Below are 11155 nucleotides of genomic sequence, written 5' to 3' on the forward strand. Positions count from 1 at the left end.
GGTTCTTACCTGGGATGAAGTCTTCTTTGGATGTCCTCGTCGGGCTGCTGGGCTGTCCTCGACGTCCTGAAGGCGGGTTCCTGGCCTGCCGGGCTTTCTGGGAGCCGCATTGGTTGGCAGCCAGCCCTTTGTGGCTGGGGCGCCATTCCTCCAGGTGTGTTCCGAGTCGGAAGGTGCATCTTCCATTGGCTTGGCCGGTCTGGAAGACACGCTGCTGCGGCTGATGTGGAGTGTCCTGATGCCATTCTTGGTGGTGTCCTAGGCTTCCTGGATGGCTGATGGGGTCCAGCTGTTGTCCTTTTCCTCCCTGGAGGCCCCTGCAGTTCTCGTTGTGGTGCAGGAGCAGGCCGAGTCTCTCCTTGCCTAGGAAGTGCCGGATGCTGCAGTCTTCTCTTCGGCCGGGTGCTGGTATGTTGGAGGGCACCTGGCCTGCCTGGTAGGGGCAGTCGGTTTGTGGTGCTATCTCCCTGCCCCGGTGGTGAGTGCTGCATAGCAGCTCCTTTTTCCTGTTTCTGCCTGCAGCCCTGCCTCCATTTTTTCCTGTGTTCTAGAGGGGGTCACAGTGGCCTAGTGGTTGCGGGCATGGCCTCTCCCTCTGCCGGTTTTGTGCTCTACTCTTGATGTTCCTTGGCTCCACATTCTCCATCACACCCTACGGTTCTCATACCTCTAATCATGCTGTGGGCTGTTTCACATGGGCATTGCTCCTTCTTGCTTTGGTGGGGCTGGGTTGTTGCCTTCCCTGGGTGGATGCCTGGTGGTGCCTATCGTTACTTCCTGACCGTCCTGCACCCTTGCCTCCCTGTTTGGGCATGGTCTAGCCTGCTCAGTCGTTGGGTGGGGTCGGACCTGTATGGTTCCTGGTTCCGCATGGGTGTTCCCTGGGGCTGTGGGTTGTTGGCTTTTGGTGTTCCCCAGCTCCTTGTTGCTTGGTCGGTGGTTGGGTCTCTGTTGTCCTTCTTACTGGGGGTGTTTCTGGTTGGTCTTCTGCCCGGTGCTGAGTTGCTTGTCGCTTTCTGGGCTGGCTGGTGGAGGTGGATGGTGTGTTGTGCTATCTGTTTGCCATGGAGATGTTTGCCACATGGCAGTTTGTCTCCCTTTCCGGCTCGCTGGCCCTATCCATTGGGGTCCTCAGCCTCCTGGTTGCTGGGGTGTTTTTTTTCTTCTGTTTGGCCGGTGCTGCATTCCTCCCTGAGGGTTCAGTTGCTTTCCAGTCCGTAGTCGAGTCCTTGGTCTTTCACCTGGGGGGGAGGGGGGATTGGTGTTGTGCCCTCTCTCTGGCCTGACGAGGCCCTTGGTGCTGGGTTTGGCTGGTACACTACGCTTCTGCTGCCTCTCGCTGGTCTCCCGTGGCTGGCTGTGTTCGGATGGTTGATTTTAGGGTGCTGAGCTGCTAGTGCCCCTGTTGTGCCTTGTGCTTGATCTTTGTCTATTGCCTGGTGCTGGGTTGGGGTTGATGCCTGGGCTGGCTGGTAGGGGTTGGTTGCCATATTGCAGTTTCCTTCTCCCCTCTTGGGTTCCTTTGTGGGGGCATGGGTCGCTTTTGGGGGTCTTCGGTCTCTCTGCTGCCGGTTCCTTTTCTGCAGGTGGGGGCTGGGTGCTGTGGTTCTTCCTTAACTTCGGCGTCTGTGGCTCCTTGGTTTCTCCTTTGTGGCTTCTGCCTCTCTTTTGGGGTGTTGGTGGGCGGCTGGTTTGGTCTGGTGTTTGCCTGCCCTAGGGTGTGTGCCAGGTTTGCGGCTTTCCCTTCCGCTCCTGGTTGGACCCTGTGCTGTGTCTTTTTCTTTGACCTGGCCTTGCCTCTGCCCTGGGGCCTTGGTCCCTTGGAGGTCTCCTTTGGGAGTCTGCCCGTGTCGTTGTCCACTTTTCTTTCCATCTGGTTGCTTTGGCCTCGGCCCGTCTCTCCTTTCCGGGGTGACAGCTGGAGCCGCCGGTACCCGTATGGTTTCACATGTCCCCCCTGCGTGTACTCCCGCCCGGGGAGGTCAGGCACGGCTCCTTTCCCACCCTGTCTGTTGGTGCATCCCTTTGTTTGGGTCTTTGGCCCCTTGGTGGTCGGCGGTCAGGTGCCTGGTTTTGCTGGGGCGGGACCGTCCTTCTGCTTCTTTTCCTCTGGGCTCTTTCTGTGCCTCCCTGGTGCGGGCTGGGCCTTGGCGTTGGCTTTTGGTGTGGGCTGCTTGGCTCCCTCCCTGTCTTCATGTCAATTTGTGTGCCCTGGGTGGGCCTGTGTCTTTCTTTGATGCCCCTGGGGGTTTGGGGATTTGGGGTTGGAGCGGTTGTCCCTGTGCACCTCCATCCGAAAACCTTGGGGGCATCGTGTTGGTGGCCTCCTTTTTTGCTGGCATGTTTGGCGTTCAGTCTGCTGGCCTCTTGGGTTTCCCTGGGAGCATCTGCAGGGGAATCACTGACAGAATATCGACCTACAAAATATCGACTTACAGAAATATCGACGCAGGAATATCGAAGGCAAGAATATCGACATCCTATCTACAACATGGGAAGTACAAAAAAATCGAGAAAAAAATATCGATGTTAAAAATAACTTCATTAAAAATATAGTTTTTTTCTGTAAAAAAGAAATGTGTAAAATAAAGTAAATAATACTTATAAATAAAATTAACATAGTTAAAAATATTTAATAATGTTTAAAATTAATAAATAATACATATATAATAATAATATATTAATTAAACACATACATTAAATATATAATATTTAATTACTTAATAATACGTTTTAATAATTATTTTACTACATTATAAATTATTAAAACATATTATAAATTACAAATACATCTACACACATACAACAATAACATAAATAAAAATAAATAATTATGTTTAATAATTAAAAAAAACTTAAATATACTTTCAATATTTTTAAAATTAATTATATACTGCATTATCTAAAATAATACACAAAAATATTAAATAGCTAAAGAAATAAAACTACTATTCAAAGTCCAAATGAAAACTACAGTAATGAAAATGTTGGATAGCGTAGGGCTTAAAATTACTATTCCAACTCCAGAGAGTGCAACAGTAGGGAAAGTGTTGGATAGCGTAGGGGTAAAAATTACTATTCCAACTCTAGAGAGTGCAACAGTAGGGAAAGCGTTGGATAGCATAGGGGTAAAAATTAATATTCCAACTTCAGAGAGTGCAACAGTAGGGAAAGCGTTGGATATTGTAAAAATTAAATATAACATACTTATAAATAATTTTTGCATTTAAAATAATTAATAATTGAACTTTTTAAATAACTATTTCATTTATAAATACCCATTAATAATTATTAAAAACATAATTACAATTGAATAAATAATCAACAATAACATAACAATAATTAACAATAAGTATTAATTAATACCAATTAATTACCAAATAATAAATATCGAACAATAAAATATGTTTAATAACAAAAACATATTAATTATTCAAAATTGATTGACAATTAAAAACTATTAAATAATAAAATGTTTTTTTATACCTACAAATACTTTTTATAAAACATTAATTACCAATTAATATTAATAAAAAATAATTCCCAATTACTAAAAAATAATTACCAATTAAAAATATGAATTGCCAATTTGAAAAATATTTACCAATTAAAAAAATAATTACCATGAAAAGTAAAAACATTCATTACAAATGAAAAAAACTAATTACCAATTACAAAAATGTATTGCCAATTAAAACACTAATTACCAATTAAAAAATGTATTACAAATGAAAAACATTAATTACCAATTAATAATTAATTAAAAAATAATTTTTATCAATACCAATTAATAAAAATAAATCATTACTTAATTACAATTAAATTACTTTCCATCCAATTCCCCTATAAACCCCCAACCCGCAACAGAAATCAAATGCAAAAATTAATTAAAATTAATTTATAATTCCTAAAAATTAATAATTAATTTAGTATAATTAATTTACTTCCCACCCTATTACGCTATAAACCCACAACCTGCTCCGGTACTAAAAAACAACATTGACTTAAAAATAACATTATTAACATATAGAAATAGTATACATACAATTTAAAACCAGTAGAATACTTAACAAAACACATATAACACATTCATATTAAATACATAATAAAATACATAACAATAATACAAATATTGATATTAGTAACATTGAGATTAGTAACATCGATATATTTGATATTGATATTACTAACTCCGATATTACTTACATTGATATAAAAAAATGATATTACTTACCTTAGGGTCGATATTCTGTCCAAAGATATTCTTGTCCTCGATATTCTTTACCTTCGATATTTCCAACCCGATATTTCTGTGGGTCGATATTTCAGAAACAATATTTAGACTGTGCACCCTGCAGGGTTGGGCTGTGGCATCCCTGTTTGTCTCTCCTGTTTTGCCCTTCTGCAGCTGCTCTTGAGTCTGCTGTTTGTTCTGTTGGGAGTTTCCCTCTTTCCTGTTCCGGGTTCTAGCCTGGTGTCAGTTGACTTTGTCTTCCCCGGTCCCATGTTTCTCCCCTGTGGTTGGCCCCCGGATTTTTGGCTGGGGGTGTCATCCTTGTTGGGGGATGTTTGTGGTGTCTTCTTCCCAGTTGTCCCTGTTTGTTCTTTGGGTTTCCCTGGTCTCGGTGGCCTTTGGGGTTTTCCTCACCCCAATCTTTGTGTTGTGTCCCGGTCTGATTCAGAGTCTGATGCGGCCCGTCCCTGACTTTGCTTGGGCGGGGTCCTGTTGTTGGCCTCGTTTTGTGGAAGGGGGTGTTGCACTTCTGGCCTCCCCCTTGCCTTCCTTGGGCAGTATGCTGAGTTTGTGTCCCGGTGTCTCCTGCTTTCAGGGTTGTTGCCTCGTTACTGGCTTGTTGGCCTGTCCCTGTACCACGGGTTCTTCTCTGGGTTTGGGGGACTTTCTACTGCTCTCTGGTGTCTGCGCTGGTGTTGGCTGCTGTACGTTTCTGCCCCGTGGCCTGGGCTGTCTCTGGGTATTTCTGTGGCTGGTTCCTCTGGGCTCTCTGTTGCTAGTGCTATCAGGTTGGGGGGTGGGGGGGGCTTGCGTGTGGTCGCCGCTCCCTCCCTTCCCGGTTTGCTTGGTTTGGGCTTGCCTTGGTTGAGTACGCTGGGTCGGTGCCTTGGTTTCCTTCATCATGTGCCATCCTCTTCTGTCTATTCTGCTCTGCTGGGGTCTTCCCCATGTGTGCTGGAGTTGGTCCTGTGGTTGGTTGTGTCATTCCTTTGTCTCCTGCTTTGGGTGGGGCTTGTCCGGTCTCTCCTTCCTTCCCCTCTGCTTTTTGGTGTTGTCGTTGTGGGTTCATTCAGTGGTGGGTTGCTTTCTTCCCTCATCTGAGGGGGGTTCGCTCTCTGTCGTTGCTACTGCTGTGTTCCAGACGGCAGGTGGTATTTCTGTCCGGGCTGTCTTCTGGCTGGTTGGGTGCCCTTCCTGGCTTTTGTTGTACCATGTAGGCGCTTCCACCTCTTCTGGGCCCCCTTCTGCTGGCTGTTTTGGGGGTGGGGTGGCTGGTTGTTTTGGCCCCTCTGGGGGTTCTCTTGGGGCCCGGCTCTGGCTGTTGGGCCTCCTTCTGGCCTTGCCTGGGGGTCTTGTGTCCTTATTGGTGTAGCCCTGGCTCCTTGCTCAGTCAGGGTGCTCGGGGTCTTCTTCTGTGGTGTTTTTGTGATAAGGTCTGTTTCTGGTCCTTTCTTGTTGGGTTCTCCTCGTCTGTGGCTGAGTTGGAGGTTCCTGGGGTCGTTGCCTACCCTTTGGGTGGCAGCTCCTTGGTTGGGCTCCCTGGTTTGGGATTTTCCTGGTCATCCCGTGCTTGTTTTGGGATTTCGGCTCTGTTTGCTTCGTTGGGGGCATTGCTGGTTGTGTGCTCCTGTCTGTGTTTTTTCTTGTGGTTCTCCCTTTTGCTTCTTTTGGGGTTCTGCTTTCGGTGTGGTGTCCCTGGTGTTGGTGGGAGTTCAGAAGGCCGGGTTGTTTGCTTTGGTATTCTCCACTTTGTTAAGGAATGGGACGAAGACTGGTGGGACCTGGAGGTAAAGCCCTATTACTTACCGGTAATCTTCATTACTCCTGGTCACGTTGTCTTCGTCCCATTCCTTATGCCCCTCCCTCCGGGATGGCCAGCCTTCCAGATAATGGCTTGGTATTTCAGGCTGAATGCTGAGTTGTTACAGATTGTGTACTCTCAGTGGGAGGGGGTGGGTTTAGGTAGCCCAGCATTCTCCTGTTCTTTTTTCTGTTGTGGAGACGGTCATCTCCATTTTGTTAAGGAATGGGACGAGGACAACGGGACCTGAAGATTACCAGTAAGTAACAGGGAATTCATTGACTGTGGGTTTATTAAGAGAGTGGATTGGAAGTTGTTCTGAAATTAACATCAGATTTTAACTTGAATCACGTATTTAAACAAAGTCCACACCAAGGCCTTTTGTCACTCGCCCTCAGGCACTTTGTACTGCTCAGCTCTTCCTAGTTTCTGAATATCTCTGTGGCACACAAATAAGACTCATTTCAATGGTTTTTACAAAAGAACTTGGAAACCCATTTCAAAAACTGAAACCATTATCAGTTTTGGAATCACCATAGGGTGCACTGAGAACAAAATCAGTATTTTTTAGCTAAAGCATCAAGCAAATCCAAAGGACTTTATTTTAAATTTGGCTCGAGCAGAATTTTATAAAATGATTACTACATGCTGTGAGGCATCAAGATGACTATTCTGTTCAAATTTTTTAGTCAAAAAACACTGTATGATTCAATACAAGTCAAACTGGGGTTCCAATTCAATGCCTTTCTTAGCTCACATTACTGCATTCCAGGCAGTGACCTCTAAAAACATTAGGAATATCAATGATTTGTAGATTGCTTTTATTTCAACTTCATCAAGTATCCTTTGCATACCTATTTGCCTTTCTTTAGAGTCAATCCACAAGTGTTTAAACAATTCATCTACTGAAAGAAAGACGGAAGAGTAACACATCATTGATTGACATCAACCTCAAAAATTGTTTTACTCCTGCTAAATTTTCTCTGAACCTAAGAGGGAGGACCCTCCCACATTTGTTTTTTTTGTTTATTGTATGATTGTGTAAAGAGGCAACAGTGGTATTGTTTAGAAAATACACTTTGCCATGTATTCATTTTAAACTAAGTTTATGCAACATTTTGACTACGGTTGTAAAATTAATGAAATTCCAACATTTTGCATTACATGACATTTGCAAAATTCATACTATTCTGTGATATTTGTGGCTGTGTAATTTCACCTAATTGTGGCAATTTTTTTCAGTACGAGACTGCATTGTGAGTGATTCAGAATGCGAAGCATTCACTTGCAATCACTTTCCAACACGAGATGCAACACGTTTTAATATTTAAAAACTGCATGTAATTTTACTGAAATATCATAAAACAAAATTTTCACAATATTTTCGAATTCCAGTGTGGTTGTAGGTTGAACAATTAACTCCATTAACAATGTTATGTTTACTCTGCTTCGACATCATACAGTCAAACAATTGGTAGCACGACACTCCTAACACCACACTACCAGGACTAGGCCATAGGTATCCGAATACCATGATCAGTTCTTCTGCATTGCTTTGTCGACTCTCGTTGGCTCAAGCACCCTTCCCAGTATCCCAGTCTCCAATTGATCCTCTCACAGTTCTACCCAAAATTATTCAGCAAATCTGGTAGGGTTTATCATATTATAGGTTAAGCGCGTATGCCTCGGTAGAAGCAAGCTCCATTGGTTTGTTGCTTGAACTATTCCCTCCTCATGCAAACACCCCCCCCCCCAATGTTTCCACTGACTTATACCATCATATCACTGACGATGAATGTGCTATATAAATACTCTTAGCATAAAATAACAATATAACATAACTTATCATAATATGTATATCTTACGTAATTTAACATAATTTAGCATATTTGTCTATTTTCATCTGCAAGCACATATTCTGTAACCGCTTTCCTACACATCTTCCCTGATCCGTTGCCTCCCTGCTCCTTCTAGCTTCTGGGCCTGTTTATTGCCATCTTCTTCTCATTACCTCCTCAACCGAATTCCTCATTTCAATCCTTACTAAATGTATTTGGGAGGCTCCACCTCCCTGTGTACACTCCTTACCCAGGCAGCCTGATTTTGTTTTTAGGTCGAGCATTCGAGACCTCTTGTATATACTTTGGTATATACTTATATATATGCTTATATGTGGGCTTAGACCCACCCACTGCTTTCTTTTGTCTGTTTCAGTGTCCTTTAAAAATACTTGCTGCTAGTGGTCAATCCTATCTCTTGTCCCTCCTTTTGTCTTTGGTTTACTCCCACAGGAGTAGGGACCAACTACTGTATAATTACACTCATTTCAGGGACTATTTTATTTTTTTGTGTCCTGCTTCCATGTCTCTCACCCCTCCTACAATGTCTTCCAGCTCCTCCCATGTACAACATGCCCACCCTCACCTACCCCTGCGTGACTGTGTGTTTATTCCATAAAATGTCTATTGATCTGCTGCTGTCCTACTCTTCCTGCGGCTCCTGTCTTTTTACCAGTCACTGAAATAAATGACTGTTCCACTGAATCCGGGGACATGAAGTTCTTTTTTCCTTTAAACTGTACCATGCGCACAAAGAGCATGAGTTGCAGGGACTACATATCCCATCATGCCAAGCGCTTTTTCACTCCACGTTGTTATCACCACCATTCCAGTGCGTGCCGGCATTTTCAGTGAGCCCTGGTGTTGTGTTGTTGTTCCATATACTGGTCCTGCAGCTGAGGATCACAAACGAGGTGGCTGGAGTTCAGAAGACAGCAGTAGGCCGCAGTGCATAACTAGCTTCACTAACCCTCACTATACCAGCCAGCAGAGCACAATATACAAATCAGTCAGACACAGCAGACTACTTTAATTCCTCCGACTCTGTCCATTTCATAAAGCATGGAGGGGATGTTTCACGGGTAGGCCCAGCGTCACTTTATCAAAGACACTGCATTTACAAATGCTTGCTTAAATGTAAATGCTGCCTTAAATAAAAGCTGCCTTAAACAAAGCCGTGCTGTCCTCGCTGTCGGGCAGGGGCATAGTGGTTTCCTCCGGGTTGTGAACACTCGTATTACCATCTGGGACTGTGTATGGGGGCTGTATGTTAAACTCTTTTTTGTTTGGCTGAGCTCATTTAGTCTTGCCTACTTCCGCTGAGCCTTCCATCCAGAGGTTCATTATGTTCTTCTATTTTAGGACCCATTCATTCTGTCAGTGATTTAAACAGGCTACTTGGCCTTGCCAAATACACACATCCATTTGGCCCACTTGAGCCACTTGACATGGGTTTGCCACATATATGAGCACAACAATTCTCTCAGTGGTATGGCACGTATAAATGATGGGCAGCTTCCTCAGTCTAGCACACAGATTTTATATTTGGCAGAAGCCAAATGTTTGAACTGGCCACCAGGTGGTGCAGCACTACATTTTGGTAAGTATTAGCGACCTTGTGAAAGGCAGTCATTAGGTCTCGCTTAGCAATGCACAGGCACTGTGTCAGAAGGCTCCGGACCCTTCGCAGAGGCAGGATGATGCTAGTCCCAATCACCACCCTTCCAGTGACTCCGCTACTAGAGCTGAGTCACTAGTAAGGGGGGGAAAGGGGAAGTGGATAAAAGAAGAGACACTCCGAAAGCTGCTGTCACCCCTCTAGATGGAAGGAATCTTCTGCAGGATTCTCCCGTACTGTTTGAGGGTACCTAATGCACAGGTGGAGAGGGAAGGAATAAACAACAGACCTATTTTTCTACTTGACTCTATGAACTTAATTAAAGCTTCTCCTACCAGCTGCTTCCAAAGGTATTGCTACTCTTCTGTGTTGGATTATGCTGTTACAGGAAGCCTTCTTACTGAGGAGAGAGATAATGTTAGATTCATTCTTATGTCCTCTTATTCTACTTCCTAAACCGTCTATGACTATCTCTACTGTAAATACCTGAGAGACTTCCTGCACTATCTTGTAACTGGGTTCTATGTGAGTCCGAAGTACATCTCTATTTACATAAATCCAAGGTTGTAAGTTCGCAGCAAGGCCTGTGGAATCCTCCTGGTAGCGCGCAAAAAGGTACAAGGGAGGTACAGGGGGGAAAGGTAAAGAAAGGGCAAGCGCAAAGAAGGGTAGGAATTCAAGGCCTTCAGTCGCTGCAGACACCTGACAGATATATTGTCTTACTGTCTTTTCAGTGTTCAGTTGTCAACCGTTGTCCGTTGCTTCGAAGTCTGGAATGAAGATTTTCTCCTCAGCTTCTGACTTGAGCTGAGCTGAGCTCTCTGCCACTCTGGAACTCAACAACTCAGAGACTTACTCTAACGGGGACTAACTAGTACTTTGACTCTGAGGGAAAGACTAAGAAACTTCCTAATTACTTAAACTAACTCCAACTCCCGTCATGAAAGATAGACGCAGAGCGGCGAAACTCGGGTGCTTCTCCTGGACGAACGTCGTTGAAGTGCGCAGTTCTAAAGCCACGCTCTTCCTTCCTACACTAGCCTGCCACTGAATACTAAGATAATATGATGGCCACCACGGCGGCCATCTTAGGAGGGAAGGATGACTAGTTCAAGGGATACCAAATGTTAACCCGGCTGAGTTTTACAAATGTCCGTGTTTTGGATGGCAACTTGGGAGCGCAAATACTGGCAACACTGTGTTTCCTGACATTACCCCCTCTCAATGACCGATTTATCGGTCCTGGTTTGAATGGTTTTAGTGCATGAAATCGCTTTAACAATTGTGGGGCATGAATGTTAGTCACAGGTTCCCAAGATCTTTCTTCAGGGCCATACCCCTTCCAATCCACGTGATAATGAAGTTTCCCCTTCTTGAATTTAGAATCTAAGATGTCTTTCACTTCGTACTCTGAATGACCTTGAATTTCAAGTGGATCTGGAGGTCTACTCAATCTCAATTGTGGCTTGATCTTTTTTAATAAGGACACATGGAAGACTGGCTGAATCTTTATCTTAGCTGGTAACTTCAATTCCACAGTAACTGGTCCCATTACTTTCTCAACTGGATAGGGGCCCACAAACCTAGGTTGAAACTTCCTATTCCCTTTTAGACGTAAATTTTTGGTAGACAACCACACCAAATCCCCCTCCTGATATTGAGGA

This window comes from Lissotriton helveticus, chromosome 11, assembly GCF_964261635.1.
Source record: "Lissotriton helveticus chromosome 11, aLisHel1.1, whole genome shotgun sequence".
NCBI lineage: Eukaryota > Metazoa > Chordata > Amphibia > Caudata > Salamandridae > Lissotriton > Lissotriton helveticus.